Below are 19,828 nucleotides of genomic sequence, written 5' to 3' on the forward strand. Positions count from 1 at the left end.
GGAATCATCTCAATGAATCACACACACACACACACACACACACACACACACACACACACACACACACACACACACACACACACACACACACACACACCCACACACACACACACACACACACACACACACACACACACACACACACACAGCGAGCTCAACGGCCTGTTGGTTTGGGAATGGGGGGTTGGGGGTTGGGGGGGTGGGGGTGGTATCGGGGCCGTTGCCATGGAAACTGGCTCTCTGTGCCAAAGCTGCGGGGAGCAGGGAGGCGGACGTAAACACATGGTCACCATGGTAACCCTTTCGTTGCCAGCGGCTCCTGATTGTCTGTGTGATGGATGGATGGACTGACTCCAGGTCTGTATCTGATGTTAACATCTGAAGATTCACCTGCGTCTGTCCACCTGTCTGTCTGTCCACCTGTCTGTCTGTCCACCCGTCTGTCTGTCCACCTGTCTCTCTGTCCACCTGTCTGTCTGTCCATGTCTCACTTGTACAGTATGTGTCACAACATCAGTGACCATGATGATTGTGTTTCGTCCTGTAATTGGGTCTGACTGAACAAGTGCTTTGTTTCTGTGCTTTTTGACCAAAACAGTGAGTGAGAGGGAATTTACAATGATCTATATAGTGATGATCTGACCTCAGTATAAATATTTATTCATCATTGCTGTGAAGCTCTGACCTGCAGATCATCATCTGCCTTTTTTCTTTTCTTTTTTTTGCATATCGTTCAGCTCAAATAACATCCTTATTTAAAGCTTCAGTAAGCGATCCGGTGGTTTTGGCTAATGCTGCGTTCCAGGCAGGCTTTTGAAACCGTAAATTACAGCTTCAAGTCACGACTTACGACTTTGTAGCGTTCCAGGCAACCCACTCGTGTTTCTCCGACCTGTTTTACCTGTGAAAGTCACTATAACGGCCACTCGTAACTTCTGACCCGTGAACTCGTACCAGATCGAACTGGTACCACTTCACAGGTCAGAAAAACACCAGTTACGAGTTGCCTTGAACGCACCATAACGTCCGTCCTACGTCACCACATTCAGGCGCATCCCTTGGCTGCACACACAGAGAGGACTGCCCCTTTATGCCGTTCTCTCTCCTCATTGGATAAAACTTGTAGGATACAAGGAAAGTTTTCTCCTGGGCTCAGAGCAGAGCAGAGTGACTGACAGACCCGTGTTTCAGACCAAACACTCTATAGAAGTGATTGCTGTCGGAAGATACAACTATTTAAGACTTAGATTAACACAAATATATCCCTTACTTCAACTTTAATGACCTCGGTTCAGAGGTGATCAGGACCGAAAAAACACTTCACGCTAAATCAAACTGTTGCAGCTGTGATGTGGGATCTCTCAGTGTCTCAGAAAGACAGAAATCCAGCATCAACTACTGTAGATCAGCTTTAATCTCAGTGACTCAGCGAGGACACAAAGACAGAACACAAATATCTACTACGTCCTCAAATGAGCAAATATTAAACTACAGAGGAGTTCACTCTGTAGGTGTGAGAGGCTACAGTCCTCACCGCAGGCGGCCCCGGTTCGAATCCCGCGTCGGGCAGACCTTTCCTGCATGTCATTCCCCCCTCTCTCTGCCTCCCCCTTTCCTGTCTGTCTCTACTGTGGACTATCGAATAAAGGCAAAAAGCCAAAAAAAAAAAAAAAATGAACCAGAGGAACCAGACCAGAGCAGAACAGTGAAGTGTTGAAGGAGATGTGGCATTTTATTTCACCTGCTCTCTACAAATGTACTGTAAATCTACACACGTGAAATGACCTGAACGCACCAGGCATTCATATATATTAGGGATGTCACAACTACTTGTTTTCACAATTAATCGCGGTATTAAACGCCACAATTAATTAATCGTAAAGATTCTTAAATACCGTCACTTTCCAAAAAAGATTATTTTGGAAACACAGAGGCAGATGTGCACAAAAGTGAAGGTAAATGTAAGAAATACTGGTCAATTTACCTTTAACGTAACATGGTAGAAATTTAAATGTTAGCGTCTCATTTGTGATAAAAAACAAACATTTAAAATAAACTTAAACATTTGGTATAGATGACAATGATCTGAATATTTAAAACACTTCCCCTGGAGGATTAATAATTGGTTACATATGAATAGTAGATACTTAAAATATTTAGTGTAAAGATTTGTAATGTAATTATATTTTGACTGTGTTTGATTTTACACATCCATATGTTGTGAAATTAATTAATGCGTGATAATCGTAATACCGTGATTATTTCTCTGACAATAATCGTACAAAGAAAATCTATAATCGTGACATCCCTAATATATATCCACTGATCCTGAAACCTTTTTGCACAGAGCAGCTTCCATCCATCCATCTTCCTCCGCTTCATCCGGATCTTCACTTAATAAATTGAGGAATAAAAAATAATTTGAAAATTTTACTGTGACATGATGTCAGGTTTCTCTTCCTGTCGTTTCTCCTGCATCTTCTATTTTTGTGATAGATATGCCTTAAGAAAGACAGGTGATTTATTGGCGTGAAAACACCATTAACTCTTGCTGCTCCAGCTCCTCCCACCTTCACTCTGGTCAAAGTGAGTCAAGGTCAGGGCAGAGACAGAGACAGAGACAGAGACAGAGACAGAGACAGAGACAGAGACAGAGGGCGACAGGGACTCAGAGTCTTTGGGTGAATTCCAGTCCCCCCCTTAGCCCTAGAGCCCTTGGCCCTAACCCTTCGTTTTGCGCGTTCACGTGAAGTGGTAGGGGTGTCCCAATTCTGGTTCAGACGAGGGTTAGGGGGAAGTGGTCTGGCTATCTCGCCCTCGAAAGGGAGATTTTTCAGGGGCACACTACGGACCGAGGGCTATGGCAAAGTTTCCCAGAATGCATCTTGCGGCAACCGGCAGCTGTTTTATTTCTCACTGTAGCGCTGTTATTACGTCATTTTGTTAAGTTTTAATATGTTTTCATGAGAGAAAGTAGCTGTTTAGATCCCAATGTGCGGTGGGTTTATCCACATGAGGCTGTTTAGACGTTTGCTCCGATGTTTTTGGGAGAAGTGAAGCTCCACGTTGGAGCCTCCACCTGTGGAGCAGATCAACGGCTCGTCACGGAGACACCACCCGTCCAGAGAGCTGGTCAGCCGGCCAACCTCCGTCGTCATCCCGGGAGAAAAGACGACCGCTAATTAACTTACCCGCAGGGTTTTAAAGGTTTACCGCCGCGTAGTTACATTCTTTTTAGGAGATAAATGCTGGTCTCATTGATGAAATGTAACAATTGTCGCATTAATTTGTTTGAATTAAAAGTGAAGCTTCATGTGTTTTGGACACAGGAGCAGCACTGCCTGGGGGATCTGTAGCCTACATACAGAAATCACCACATTTACATCAATAAATAAATGTTTTACAATGAACCGATCAGTCTGCATTAAATTTTATTTTATTTTATTAAGTTAACGTGGTTCTGAATAGAGGATTTGTGGCAAAAACTCGTCAGGTCTGCTTATGTGAAAGCAGCAGAGACGACTGATGACGCATGTGATTGTTGAAGTGGTGTCCCAATTCATAGGGGTTGACTTTCAACCCTACTCCTTGTAGCTCCGTTTCAAGGGCAAGGGTTAAGGGCTAGGGGTAGGGCTAGGGGTAGGGGTAGGGGTAGGGGTAGGGCTAGGGGTAGGGGTAGGGATGAAAAACAGAATTGGAATTGGGCCTTTCTTTAAAAAGTAGTGACTTCCTGTCACAGTCAGTTATTTGGTGAATCACACAATTTACTATTGAACTCATTTAAAAACAGCGGAGAGAAAAACATGTGAAAGTGTTTAACAAACGCAGATAAGCTTTTTGAACAAATTCACAAAGATCCACTTTCATCTGAGGCCGTCTTGAAGATTTTGCTGTGAAGAGAACAGATTTAAAAAAAAAAAAAAAAAATCAAATCTCCAACAGAGGATCAGATTAACATCTGAACACTCCTGCTCCCTCCTCTGCCTCTGAAAACTCACTTCAAACTGACTTTAATCTGACAGATGGCAGCAAACCGGACCGCTAGACGACCCAACCCCTGTCAACAGAGCCTCTAACCTGAGCAGTGGACCCACACCTGGTCTCACCTGGTATTCATCTGTGATCGATCACAATACTGTTTCTGTTCCAGCTGATTGAAACGGTGCCTCCAGTTACCACATCTGGTCAGATCTCACTTCCTGTGTGAATAGAAATAAACAGGTGTGTTTTGGAGCCAGGGACCATTCAGTTGAGTTTCAACCAGGCCCAGCTGGGCTTCTTCTTCTGACCTGCTTTCTTTAAAGGTTTCCTCAGGACTAACCAGGAGTTATTGATTATTCATAGCAACATAACTTCATGAAGATGATATTTTTTTTTCATCATCAGTTGTTTTTCAATCGAAAACACAGAAGAAAAAAGGAAGTGAATCCTCCACAGCAGGAGCGATGAAGGACACGGAGGAAACTAGGCCACAGGAACAACACAATCACCGCTCGCCAACTAGGCCACATTAGCATGATCGCAAAAAACTTCACCTGACACAGAAAGGACAAGCAACGTTCTTCAACCTCCGTTAACATCCTATAAACTATTCTAACAGAGGAAGTGGAGTGAACACCTCGACCTCATTCTCATCACTGATTCTAACATTTTGCCCATGACTAGGGATGTCACCATTAGAGATTTTCTTTGTACGATTATTGTCAGAGAAATAATCACGGTATTACGATTATCACGATTATTACGCATTAGCCTAATTAATTTCACAACATATGGATGTGTAAAATCAAACACAGTCAAAATATAATTACATTACAAATCTTTACACTAAATATTTTAAGTATCTACTATTCATATGTAACCAATTATTAATCCTCCAGGGGAAGTGTTTTAAATATTCAGATCATTGTCATCTATACCAAATGTTTAAGTTTATTTTAAATGTTTGTTTTTTATCACAAATGAGACGCTAACATTTAAATTTCTACCATGTTACGTTAAAGGTAAATTGACCAGTATTTCTTACATTTACCTTCACTTTGGTGCACATCTGCCTCTGTGTTTCCAAAATCATCTTTTTTGGAAAGTGACGGTATTTAAGAATCTTTACGATTGATTAATTAATTGTGGCGTTTAATACCGCGATTAATTGTGAAAACAAGTAATTGTGACATCCCTACCCATGACACAAAGAGAAGGAGTCCATTAACTGGAATATTTAGACATTAAATATGTTTCTGTATCCTCATTCTTGCAGATGCAATGACACAAACTCCAACGACAGATTGTTGACATTCATCTGATCTCACCATCACAACGTCTCACCCATCCACCCCCATCACCCCCGACTGACTATTCTGTCAAACACATTCATTTTGCTCTGAGAGTGAGCACAGCACACTATTGTCTTCATCACATCCGACATCGTTGTGTCTGAATCTGTATTTTCATGTTCTGTGTTGTGATCACTGCAGGTTCTCACTGTGCTCTTATTGTGAAGGAAAATGATTCTTAGCATCCTGCGTGCTCTCATGTGACCTCACTCCTTTGTAGGAGAATTTCTTTATCTGCTTATCAGAGTCAGAGCGACCTGACAGTGAAACGTCTGTTTGCTCTAGTAGAAGACGGTGATTTCTACTCATTTCTCACGTTGTGGGGGCAACAACAGATCTCAGTGCTGAGCCCATTTTAAACGCTGTATATGTGAATAAATCCTACAGACAGACAACAACATACAGAGAAGCAGCAACAGCAGCAGATGAACTGATTAGATCCTGTCTGTCTGATCAAGCTCTACATCAAAAAGAACAGAGGTGTCATTGATGAACAGTAGGAACAGGTGTGTGGTCCTGCAGTAATAAAAACACTCAATTTAAACATCTGCACTATTTCTCTATAATGTGCAGATGTAAAATCAGCTTTATAACACTGTGACCATATATTTTTAAATGTATATTTCACTTATTTTTAGCTTTCTACTGTATAGATGCTGTGATGTAACTTAGCTTTCTGATGCTGTTATTAAGGACAACCTGGGACAAGGACTAAAAGAAGGTTTTGTATTATTTAAACTAAAAGGGACTATGAGGAGTTTTGGAAAGCGAAGTGTTTTCACACTACATTTCCCATGAGCCTCCGCACGCACGGTGAAATTCTTGGACCGGCGCAAGACGGCTGAAAGCGAAAACATTTGCCAAGAATGTTTTCATGAATCAAGAATGAAAGTTCGAGGTTCGACGACGATCAGATACCGTCGTAGTTCCGACCATAAACAGCGATTCAGCAGCGTTATTCCCATGACCAGTGTGTGTGTGTGTGTGTGTGGCAGTAGGAAACGCTGGGCGAGTCCACCACTAAATAATAATAACTAAATAACTATAAAGACAAAACGATATATTTATCGAAAATGGACCCGTTAACAAGTGGTAACGTAGATTCATCCACATTAATATGAGACTCTTTTATAACCAAAAGCAAACTCCTCTGGGTCTCTTTAAAGGGATAGTAGCATTTTTTTTAAAGTGTGGTTGTATGATCTACAAATAGCCCCTAAGTACTTTAATTGCAGTAGAAGACTCTCTGCACTCCTCCCGTTAGCAACGCCAGCCCATAATAGCCCTGCCCAGAGATTTACAACATACAGTGTTGTGAATGGACCCAAAGAAACGGCCTATTTTCACGGCCTAAAAGAGGTTTTACCTGAATATTATAGTGAACAATGGAACTGTGTATTTTTTTTCAGGTAAAACCTCTTTTAGGCCGTGAAAATAGGCCGTTTCTTTGGGTCTGTTCACAACATTGTATGTTGTAAATCTCTGGGCAGGGCTATTATGGGCTGGCGTTGCTAACGGGAGGAGTGCAGAGAGTCTTCTACTGCAATTAAAGTACTTAGGGGCTATTTGGAGATCATACAACCCCAATTTAACAAAAATGCTACTATCCCTTTAAACAAATGTGTAAAAACTTCTGGCCAAGGAGGGGTGGGAGAGTTATTTTGGTCGGCCACGAAAAGAGTCAACACCAACACTGCATCCTGATCATCTCTGGAACATGGCGGAGAAACATCTGCAGGAACTGATCTGAGGTCACACATCTCAGCTCCACATGTCAAAGACAGACAAGGCAAACACAGTGGTGATACGAGACGACCAGGACAGAACAGATTGAACATATATGTACTAAATATATATATATGAACTAAATCAAATCCAATAACTTGTTCTACAATGAGATGAAAGCATCATGTGGACAGAACACCACTCAGGTAGCAACCTACCAGCTAAAATTAGGCGCTAAGCTAACGCAGGCTCAGGAGCTAATGACCCGAGCTGCTGCTGCTGCTGCTGCTGCTGCTGCTGCTGCTGCTGCTGCTGCTGCCATCCATCTCCACAACAACCCAGCAACTGCAGCCTACACACACACACACACACACACACACACACACACACACACACACACACACACACACACACAGAGTTTCTCCTTCACTCCCACACTGACACGTCACGGCTCAATGTGCTTACATGTCTGACTACATACACATACATGATTTAAACACACACAAGGACACACACACACGTTTCCAAGCTTCACGGCTCAATGTGCTTACATGGATGACTACGTGCATGAAAAACACACACACACACACACACACACACACACACACAGAGCCTCCAGTGACGTGCTGCAGTGTAGCAGCCCAGCTGAGGGAGGCTGCCTGCAATCACACTGCCTATGAATCAATAATACTGCCTCACAAACAAGCGCACGCACACACACACACACACACACACACACACACACACACACACACACACACACACACACACACACACAGTATCTGTGTCTCTGTCACGAATATAGACCAGGAGCTCTGCAGTCTCATCGATGCTGCCGTGGCCTCTCAGATACAGATACGAGGCCTATAGCAGCCTGATAGACATGTGGCTAACACTCATGCTAGGCTAACAGCACCTGGTACCTGACTAACACACACACACACACACACACACACACACACACACACACACTGTGACTCTCTGTCTCTGTCTCTGCTCGGCTCGGTGGAAATAGGTTAAATGCATTTACAACAACAACAACAACAACAGTCCGGTGTGATGTCATCAAACAGCGACACTGAACTACAAATAAACAACAACAGTCTCTTTATCCTGCTCAGGTTCAGATACATAAACACCATCACCACTCCAGTGCAGCAGCCACACATGAGCGCTGGTTAAAGGACAATTCAACTCGGGGGTGTATTTTCATATCATTTTAGGTCTAAAAGAAGGAATCTGAAGGTTTTCAGTTTAATGTCTCCTGTTTTGTGGTAGTTGCGTCTGTCCCCGCATCGCCACGGCAGCAATGAATGGGAGTGGATGTAAGTTCTTCTGTTTAGGCTGTTTACATCCCTCAAAGCCACAGACAGCGTCAGATGGAGACTCAAACATGCACCCAGAAGTTTATTTACTTCAAGCAAGCCGACATGTTTGTAAAACTAGATCTAATTCAAAGTCTCCCGGAGTCTCGCGCGAGACCCAGGCTGTGTTGTAAATCTCCCCCTATCACGGATGTAGTGCACTATATAGTGTGTTCGCCATTTTGTAGTGTTGTTCGAATTCTCCGCGATTAATTTAATCCACTATGTAGTGGATGACAAAACACCCACAATGCACCGCTAAATTGAGTGAACAAGCGATGTACACTACTTTCTACTCCCGTATCCCACAATGCAATGCGGTCGTGTTTTGCCAGAGAAGAAGAGGAAGCTAATTAGCATGTTAGCTACGATTTATTTAGGCAATTTACCAAAAAAACTCCTCAGACGTATTTGCCTTGGCTCCGTTTGCCTGAGCAGCAGGAGTTGGGCAGCAGCATCCCAACATTAACAGGCAGCATTAAATCAATCTGATAAAGAAACTGGAGTAGAATATGTATGATCTGACAAGCTAAGCTAATAGCCACAGAGCCGCTAACGGCTCACGGTCGGGACACACAACAGTAGTTTACCAAACCAAACTTCCGATATTTCAACAGTTTATTGTCCGAGTAACACAACCACACAGAATCACATCCTAAAATGTTCCCGCAAGTGTCTGGTTTTTCTTATTTTATTTTTTATGTGTCCGGTTTGTTTCATACATCCATGGTTTGTTTACATGATTCTCGGCGCGTCTGCTTCCGTCACAGCAGTAGGCTAACATGCTAACACGCTAACACCTGGCGCATCAGCTGATACAACCACGTCCAGAAAATTACCGTCTAGTGTCCGAATTCTCCTCCCGTCGTTCCCTACATCGTGTACATGATGTAGTCCACTATATCATATACATGATGTAGTGGATAGGGAGTGAGTGAGTGAGTGGATGATTTCGAACACAGCCCCAGTTGCAGTGCTGGTGTGTTCAGGTGCAGTGGGAAAAGCTACCGTTTGTGTCATGTTCCTGTGTTTATGACACAAACGGTAGCTTTTCCCACTGCACCTGAACACACCAACACTGCAACTTCGGGCTCGCGCGAGACTCCGGGAGACTTTGAATTAGATCTAGTTTTACAAACATGTCGGCTTGCTTGAAGTAAATAAACTTCTGGGTGCATGTTTGAGTCTCCATCTGACGCTGTCTGTGGCTTTGAGGGATGTAAACAGCCTAAACAGCAGAACTTACATCCACTCCCATTCATTGCTGCCATGGCGATGCGGGGACAGACGCAACTACCGCAAAACAGGAGACATTAAACTGAAAATCTTCAGATTCCTTCTTTTAGACCTAAAATGATAGGAACATACAGCCCCGAGTTGAATTTGCCTGGAATTGTCCTTTAAGACTGGAATTAAGTTGATTTTAAAAACATGAACATTTTGACTTCAACCAGCTCTCTGCTACTGATGTGACTCAGTGCTTCACACCAGGGGCTTCAGTAACTGTGAGAGTCTTTAGCAGAGACATGAACTGAATCCAGATGGAGACACGACAACAACTGTGTGAACACGTCAGACAGACACGGACACACCTTCAGTTATTTAAAGGAACAGTCATCTAAATATCAATCAGTTAAACTGACTGGTTGACGTTGTTTCTTTTCCCAAAAACATCCAGAACTCCCGCTCCTGAGTCCTGAATCTGTGCAGATGTTTCCAGTTCAGAACTGTTCCTGAACCTTTCTTGTTTTTTTCTCTTGTTTTTCTCATTTTTCAGCCAGAACAATAACAAAGGACAGTGTTGGATGATGTCATGGAGCAGCATTGCATCATGGGGTTTGGTGTCATTTAGTCAGCATTAGTGTTAAAGGAGGTTTTCACTAGCAGCTAAGAGACGAGGTGTCATCCTCTCCATAACCCACAGTAACAGAGTATAACCTCCATCTGGTTCAAATACATTATGAGAACCAGAAGGTATACAAAAGTCTATCAACAACACATGTAACACAAGCTGTTTTCAGACATTTTAAGGTGGGAAAGTTACATACATATGCCTTAGCCTATATTTCAACACCAATCTGAGGACCAACATTGAGCTACGTACATCTCAGTTCTACATAAATTTTTTTTTCTGAAATTTGTTTATTTGGATAAAACCCCTTGAGATGTATCATCTCGTTTTCGAGGGGGTCCAAACATATAGACAAACATAGATTCAACAGACAAACATGTTCTCAACAATATAGAAAAACAAACAGACAAATAAACAAACAAAACAAGCAAACCAAAAGACAAGAACAATAGTACAAACAAGGACAAACCACAGTTATTGTAACTACATTGGGACAAAACAAAACAAAACAACCATAGTAGGGCCACAAAGGTCAACACTGGGACTAAAATGACAGTATATAATGATAAGTAACAGATCAACAAATCAGAAATGCGTCTTCAGTGAAAACAGGAACAGGTCACCATGAGATGAGAAGACAAAGCATGCTTGAAAATACCAAGAGAGGAACTGGATCTGATATTAGCAGGAAGGTTGTTCCAATCTGCAGGTGCTTTAAACATAAAAGCTCTTCTACCAAATGATTTAATGACATTGGGAACAGAAAAAAAGGGCTGCGATGAATGTCTGATATGATAACTTGTTGTATATGGTATAAGATACTGCTGTAGATAGGATGGGTAATTAAAATAAATACATTTGTATATCAGCTGTAACCAGTGCATGTGTCTTCTCATGTTCAATGTTGGCCAGTTGAGTCTAGTGTACATTGTGCAGTGATGAGTAAGAAAAGGACATCCAAGGACAAATCTACAGAGTCTGTTATAGGCTATGTTGAGTGAGGCAAGGTCTGATTTATGGGCACTTTGATATATAACATCACAATAATCTATAATTGGGAGTATAAGTTGAGTGGCCAGTTTTCTTACGTACATTAAATGAGAAACAAGTACGAGAACGATACAACATATTAATCCCAAAATTGACTTTGCGTAAAAGATGATTAATGTGAGATTTAAAAGTAAGTTCAGAGTCTAGCCAAACACCGAGATATTTGAAGGTGTCAACTTTATGCAGTGGAGAGCCGTCATTACAATTTATAACACAAGAACCAGGGATGGATTTAAGTTTTTGTCTGGTACCAAATATCATAATATAGGATTTTGATTTGTTAAGAAGGAGTTTATTACAAGACAACCATTCCTGGACAGAAATAAAATCGGACTGAAGGGAGGACTGAATTTGAGTTATGTCAGACTGGGATGTATATATGACGGTGTCATCAGCATAAAGTTGAACACGGCATTTAGTAAGACTTGTTGGGAGATTATTTACATAGATCGAAAATAGAAGTGGGCCAAGAGTTGACCCCTGAGGGACACCACATTGTTGAGTAAGAAAATCAGATTGATATCCATTTAAGACAACACACTGTTTTCTGTTGTGAAGGTAAGAGCTAAACCACTGGACTGCATTGAGAGAGAGACCAATATTGTACAGTTTGTCTAATAAAAAATAACGATCAACAAAATCAAAAGCTTTACTTAAATCAATAAAGATTGCACCAGTGAGTTCACCATTTTCAGCAGCAGAAAACACATCATTTGTAAATTTCAAAAGAGCAGTTGTTGTTGAATAGTTCGACCTGAAACCCGACTGGAAAGGAGTTAATATATTGTTAATTGTGAGATAGTGAGAAAGTTGATTATAAATTAACTTTTCGAATACTTTAGCGATGGAACATATGATAGAGATTGGTCTGTAATTATTGGGGTCAAGTACATCGCCTCCTTTATGGAGTGGGGTGATGCGAGCACATTTCCAAACAGCTGGTATCTCACAGGTGGACAATGAAAGGTTAAATAGATCAGCAAGTGGATATATTAGAACATGGGAAGCTAACTTAATATACCTGTTCTCTAAACCATCAAGTCCTGGACTGCTATTCACCTTCAGGTCATTGATGGCATTCAGAACTTCTAATGGTGAGATTTTCCTAAATGAAAAGGAACTAGAACTGGGACAGGCTGAAATATGGCTAGAGGAGGATATAATATTAGATTCAGGTAGCAGTGAGGAACATACAGTCGAGAAGTGCTGATTGAAAGTTTGGGCAATAGTTGGTGAATCATGGATTATAGTGTCATCAGCTCTTATTTTATTAATAGAGTGTTTATCTGATGTATTGATAATGGTTTTAATTTGATTCCAGAATTGTTTAGGATTCTTAAAGTTAGATGTGAGAGATTCTTTATAGTAGTTGGATTTTGCGTTCCGTGTTTTTGTTTTGCTCATGTTACGTAGTTGCCGGTACACTTCCCAATCAGCATTGTCACGAGTTCGACGATAAGTTGCCCACGCTTTGTCCCTCTCTCTAAAGAGACTTATAAGATCAGAGTTGATCCATGGGAGATGTTTGCCCTTGACTTTGACAGTTCTCCAAGGTGCATGTCTATCAACAACATCAGTAAATTCATCATACAGAAAATCCCAAGCATCCTGAACATTCGGTATAAGTTGGTATCTGTCCCAGTTAATATTAATCAAATCGTTAATAAATAAATCAGAGTTCAGTTTCTTATATTGTCTAATTTTGATTAACTTAGGGGGTAATTTAACTAATTTAATTTTCCATACACAAAAAATGATTGAATGGTCACTGAAGCAGTCAGACATGATACCAGCCTTTAGGATTCTATCAGGGTGTGACACAAGAATCCAGTCAAGCAATGATTGTGTTCTGGGGGTGATACGGGTTGGCTCCTTAATTAGTTGGGTAAGATTTATACTATTAAATAATTTTGTTTCCTTATCTGCTGACTTATCCAACCAATTTTTGTTGAAATCCCCGAGTAAGATTAATTCATTGCTACCGGAGATGGAGTTAATAGTAGAGATCATGGAGTTAAAGGACACGGCTGGAGATGAGGGTGGCCTATAAATGCTACCAATAGTGAGACATTTATTTACATGAAAATTTAACTTAATGAATATGCTTTCAAAATGTAAGGGCTCAATTGTAGGGACAATTAGCTCACTCACAAGATCAGAGGAAACGTAAATAGCAACACCTCCACCCCTGGAGCACCTATCAGATCTATACAGTACATAGCCCGATATATTTAATTCATTATCAGAGGTGCTATTATTGAGCCAGGTCTCAGAGAGTGTGATGATGTTGGGCTTATGTTGAACAATCCATGCACGGAGTAAGTCAATTTTAGGCAAAAGACTCCTGATGTTCATATGAATTATTTTTAATCCCTTAAATTCATCCATTATGGAAGAAAAAACTCATAGTGATACTGTTTCTACTCAGGTGTACATGCCATACCAGGTTGTAAAGTTTGCAAAAGACATTAAGTACTGTGGGACGGACAGACACAACAAGACACAGATACAAACATAAATAATAGAAAATGAATAAAGATAAACAATACAACAAGAAGGCCCAGTAGCCCCAGAGACCAAGTCCCAGAGCCTTTCCGCAAGTAAACCTAACTGCGTAGGTGCAGGCCATCAAATCAAAGCACAGTCTGCATTGAGCAGAGGGAAAAAAGATGTAGCTCAAAGATAACCAGATGACATAAGTAGTAGTAAATAAAACCTGTCGCTAGGGGGCAGAGTAACAAAAGACGTCTCTGTCATGGCAGGAAACGGAAGTAACGTCACAGTGTCAGAAGTAAACAAACGGTGTAACTGAAAGAGGCAGGTAAAAGTTACCTGTTGCGCCTAAAGACAACTGAGAAAACACACACAAAATGTGTCTCAAGATCAGTCACACACAAAAAAAAAAAAAAGAAAGTGAGAAAAAAAAAAAAAGAGTCAGTAGGAGAGAGTCACAGCGTGTACGTGTAGTGATAACTGGATCATCAATCGGAAATCGAAGCCGCTAGCCATTAGCCGCTAGGCTAGTGATAGCAGTCACTGCTAGTGACAGCCATGGACAACAACTTCACCTCAGGTGTCAAGGAGAGTTTAAAGTGGCCATAAAGACAGCTTCAGCGTCTTTGTGGGTGAAGAAGCGTTGCTGTTTGCCATCAACAGTAACACACAGCGTGGCGGGGAAACGGAGGAAGTATTTCATATTGAGTTCACGGAGCTTACGTTTGACTGGATCAAAGCTCCTGCGCCTCCTCGTCAGGTCAGGGCTGAAATCAGGATAAATGAAGATGCGCTTCCCTTTGAACTCAAGGATCTTCTTGTCCCTGGCAATGCGAAGAATTTTAACCTTATCCTGAAAGTTCAGCAAGTTGATCAGGATGGATCGAGGGCCAACCTGATCACCTTGACGGGCAGTGGGAGACCGGTGCGCCCTCTCGATGATCACTGGAGTGGGAAAGGCATCTCGCCCCAGTAGCTGCGGGATGAGCCGGGACATGAAGCCGATCATGTCGTCACCTTCAGCGGTCTCCTGGACCCCAACGAAGCGGAGGTTTGAGCGGCGGCTCCGGTTCTCCAAGTCATCGACTTTATCCAACAGGTAAGCGTTGTCCTTCTCGAGCTGCTTAACCCGGACGACAAGCTCATGGCCAATATCCTCATTAGCCCCAACACGCTGCTCAAGTAACTGGACCTGTTCACCCAGCATAGTCATGGAGTTCTGAATGCTGATGAGACTGATTTGAATAGGGTCCACTTTAGCATCGAAGTGGGATAGCATATCCCTCTTGCTTTGTTGGATGGCGTCCCACAGCGTTTGTAGACTCATGCTTCCCGCCATCGTATCAGATGCAGATTTTAAACAGATCCAGCAATAATGAGACAATCTTTAGACACAGGTTGAATCAGGCAGGGTCAGTAGGTCTAGCTCACCAGGATCAGTGCCAAAAACGGGCTATTAGAGCTACTTTATCAGCAACAGGCAGACGAGCTTGAGAAGCGTCAACTCACTCTGCGGCCATCTTTCCTTAACCTTTTATTTCTCATCTATGTGTGTTTTTTATGTTTCTCTCCTGCTGCTTGAATTTCTAGAAATCTTCTCTGTGGTCTGTTTGTAACATGGCAACTCCTCTGACTCACCTGTGACCTTTTACTGCTCCTTTATTATCATCTCATAAAGTAAAACACACGCAGCCCTGTTTGTCAAAGTTACTGGACAGAGGCTCCATCACACCGATGAATCATGACAGGGACTGTCTCAGGGAGGTGACAGTGGAGCCCAAGAGCTCTGTTAATATCAAATCTACCTATTCTTTATTGCATCACTTTGTTTTGTTTTTTTAAACAAGCCAAGTCTGATGGAGGCTGAGGGCAATTAAAATGATTCAAATGAGCTAGATGCTTATTTGCTTTAAAAAAGAAAAGTCTCATTTGACATGCACTTATTTCTCAGAAACCAGAAAGTGTGGGCAGGCCTACGTACATGAGTCTGGAAAAGGAAGCATCCTTCAAAAACCTGAGAGAGGGAACTCCTGCTGAGAGGAGAAATACCTCCGTGTTTTTCCTTGTAAAAGAGAGAGGGGGGGGGGGGGGGGGGGGGGGGGGGGGGGGGGGGGGGTGGAAGCTGCAGTTGGGCGTCTCAGCTGTTTGGTGCGTATGCAGCAGTGATCAAAGGGACTGAATCTAAGCCTCAGACGGAAAAGAATTCAGGTTTTTCTCTGCTTCACCTTGAAGTGCAGAAAACCCAGTTTCACTTGGCAGCTGCTGATTCATGGGAGACGAACGGCGCTCTGCTGCTCACCTGGTTTCTCAGCGTGTGGAGCATTTTGCCTTCATATGCTCCATCACACCTAAAGCTGGAAACGCACGGCATCAATGTTGTAGAGGAGGTGACATCTGCTCTCATTAAGGACCTGACGTTACCTGTGTGACATCATGTATTGACCCCTTGCAGCTACGTCACAATCATCACGTGACGCGAGAGGCGACGCCATGACGGACGGCAGAAAGCGCTCAGTGATAATGTACTGTGTATGGTGCCGTCCAACAATGTGGCTCCATCACTTCACACTACAACCTCACAGCATTATCACTTATTTTAAATAGAATATCTACTCATCCGTTGCAATATTCTGTTTGTTTTTTTGTTATTCTCCGTAGAATATCTCAGTTTTCTGTGTTTTTCCACTGCTAAGGAGCTAACGTCAGTCAGTGCCACACTCCCCATACAGCAGCTGCTCCTGTCTTTGCTGCTGCTAACTACAGTTAACGGACCTGGAAATTAAAACCTGGTCCGACCCGTGGGTGTTGAAGACCTGACCTGACGTCTGTCTAATTAGTGATCATTCTCTGATTAAACCCGGCTGAAAAATAAAAGAAAACAGGAAGCCGTCTTCGTTGTAATCGCCGCGATCGGCCGGCGGCAACTACGTTGTGACGGTGCTATGTTTAATACGAGCGTTAGCTGTTGTTAGCCACAGCATGTAGCTCAGCTAGTTAGCTTCAACTGTGTTTACATCGACTATACACTGTAGATAAACTAACTTCTAACGGCATCGATAACGTGTCTGTATATCTTCACACTGGTCCTGTTGCTCATGTAACCCCGCTGCCAGTGGCCAGCCCCCGGTTCTTAGCTCTAGCCCAGCAAGGACTTGGTGCTTCAGACCAGTTTTAACCGGTTCTTAGCTCTAGCCCAGCAGGGAGTTGGTGCTTCAGACCAGTTTTAATTAAGCAATATATCACTCCAGTCCGTGGTCTATGCTCATTCTACCACGGCTAAGGGGCGTTGTTCCCCCTTAGAGTGGTATAATGAGCATATACCACGGACTGGAGTGATATATTGCTTTTATAAAACGGTTACCAATAAAGGCAATATGAAAGAGGGATACACAATCAATTTCATGTAGTTTTATTCAACCAGAAATACATATTATCCAATAAAATAGCCTCACTGTGAAAAAAATAGTCCCACCTCTCCAGACGTTAGCTCCAAATAGCTCTGTCACTGCTCAGTCCCCTCTACCGTTGTTAACCCTCCCCGGAGGTCAAAGTTCACCTTAAACATGTGAATTCAACTACTTTAGTCCGTTTTTTAACATCGAAAAAACATCAACTGTCTTTGGCTACGGACTGCAACAGTCCGTTGTCATGGATACATGACAACAACTTCCATTCATACCAGTCATACGTGCCTGAGGCGGAGTGATAGCCTACGCTGTGATAAGGCTTTAGAATAGTAGCCGTGGTATATGCTCATTATACCACGGCTAACAACCAATCAGATCGTCGGATTTCACCTTTCCGTTTTATAAGAACCAATAACCAGTTCTTAGCTCTAGACCAGCAGGGAGTTGGTGCTTGGGACCAGTTTTAAGAACCAATAACCGGTTCTTAAGCGGTGGAAAAGCAAAGACCCGGTGCTAGTCAGGCTCTGGCTCTGAACCAGCACTGGAACCGCGAGTGGAACGTGACGTCACGTGCAAGGGGTCAGTAGTTACTGTGACTGCCCCCTGTGGTGACAGCAGAGTACTGTCTCTGGAAGCTATAAAGCTTGTAGGTACAGTTTCTTGTCCCATGTGGAGCAGCGAGGGAGCAGTCCTCCACTCAGCTTCTACTGCTCTGAGATCAGATCTGTTTTGCAGTATTGAATGCACATGCAGACGTGCACAGAAACTGAACTTCCAGTCTTTTCCTCCGGAGCGTTCAGAGGCAGCAGCTAAACGAGCTAATTACTCAGATTAATCATCTCAGTGTGAGACCTGCTGTAAGTCTGAACCTTGTAGAGCATTGTTACAGCTGCTCTCAGTTCAGTGTGAAGGGTGTGTGTGTGTGTGTGTGTGTGTGTGTGTGTGTGTGTGTGTGTGTGTGTGTGTGTGTGTGTGTGTGTGTGTGTGTGTGTGGTGGCTCCAGCAGAGTTAGCAGTTAGCAGTTCAAAGTGTAGCTGGTAACGTGGCTTAGACCTGAGGCAGTAAATGAACCGTAACTCATCACCCATGGTAAATATATATTGAATATTTACGCACTTTGTAACTATTGACAGGCATATTTTATATTTTGCATATGCTTGGTTTTATTTGTATCTTTCTTTTTATCATATTAGAATATTTTTAATGTGGAGCAATGCCACAAAACAAGTAGGCTATGACCCTGAGATCACTAGAGGAGCGTCAGTTCAGAAGAAAAAACTGAACCTAAACCTCCAAAAACTTCAAGACAGAGAGAAGAGGCAGGGAGTTGGAGGTGGAGGTGAGTTGGTTATATGGTTTTGCTGGGATCTGGAAATGTATAGCCTATTTATTATTAGTAGTAGTAGTATTACTATTCATTGATATAAATAAGCTACAAAATGTGAGTACATGATGTCACTTTAGTTTATTTTATATCATTAAATATGAATCTGTTGTTATTGGATGAACAAAACAAGATGCTTTAGAAAAGTAACTGAAGGGTGCTGGAAATGTTCCACTAGTTTCTGACCTTTTGTTGACTAAAATATTAATAACAGAGAAAATACACAGATGAATCAGTGATAAAAGTAAAAATTAAAAACATATGAACAAACCAGCGGTAATTACAGGCCCCTGAATGAGTCAGACATCAACAACCAGAGTTCACAGAGACTCTTTCCCAAACAAACAAACAGCTCTTCTCCACTATTTTATTTTTGTCCCTGAACAGCCACACGTCTCTGTCCACAAGATCAATCAAAGCCCAAAATATTTCACAAAAAGAAAAAGTAAAACAGACTCATCCAGGGGCCACGGCGCGGAGAATGTGTTGTATGTGAGGGAAGCAGTTTCCAGCAGCAACAGTAGCAGCATCTGTCTCCACAGATCAGCAGCAGCGCCACATCACCTCACCATCACTGAGACACTTTCACTTTCCCTCCAACCTGACGCAGCAGAAGTGCTGTGTTCATGCCAGGCAGGGCCGTTGTCTAGGGGAGAAAGGTGATGATAACTCTAGGGGCCCAGCGCCCAGTGGGGCCCATAAAAAACCCCAGTAGTCTAATCTTTGTATGACTGATTTATTCTGCGTAAGACCCTGACTAATACTCATAGTACACTGTAAAAACTCAACATCCTTCTTATTTCTTGTCAAAATGTCTCATTTCTAGCCAAAACTAATCTCTTTCCACTTAAAATAAGACTCATCACCTAAAAATTAACTTGTTTTTAGATCATTTTCATTTGTTTCAAACAAATCTTCACTTGAAATAAGTAGAAAAATCTGCCAGTGAAAGCATGTTTTTTGTGCTTGTAATAAGGAAGAAAAACTTGTTCCACTGTCAGATTTTTTCTACTTATTCCAAGTGAAAATCTGCTTGAAAGAAGTAAAAAGTGTCTAAAAACAAGCTACTTTTAATATGATGAGTCTTATTTTAAGTAGAATGAGATTTGTTTTGACTAGAAATGACATTTTGACTAGAAATAAGACAAAAATTCTTGCTAAGATACTTGAGTTTTTGCAGTGTAATGCTGCATTAGCATCAAAACAAAGAAGGCTAAATA

The 19,828-nt window shown here is 42.1% G+C and overlaps 1 protein-coding gene and 1 long non-coding RNA gene across 2 annotated transcripts in view; both read right to left on the minus strand.

The window, feature by feature from the left end:
* chd6 (chromodomain helicase DNA binding protein 6) overlaps positions 1-19,828 on the minus strand; it is a 147,616-nt gene that overhangs the window by 97,324 nt on the left and 30,464 nt on the right.
* LOC146987500 (uncharacterized) overlaps positions 34-19,828 on the minus strand; it is a 20,359-nt gene continuing 564 nt past the window's right edge. Inside the window, exon 2 of the long non-coding RNA XR_015035929.1 lies at positions 34-153. This is a non-coding gene — a long non-coding RNA (uncharacterized LOC146987500). The remainder of the gene's footprint in view (positions 154-19,828) is intronic.

This window comes from Trachurus japonicus, chromosome 5 (genome assembly GCF_045865225.1).
Source record: "Trachurus japonicus isolate A0001 chromosome 5, Traja_1.0".
NCBI classification, from domain to species: Eukaryota; Metazoa; Chordata; class Actinopteri; order Carangiformes; family Carangidae; genus Trachurus; species Trachurus japonicus.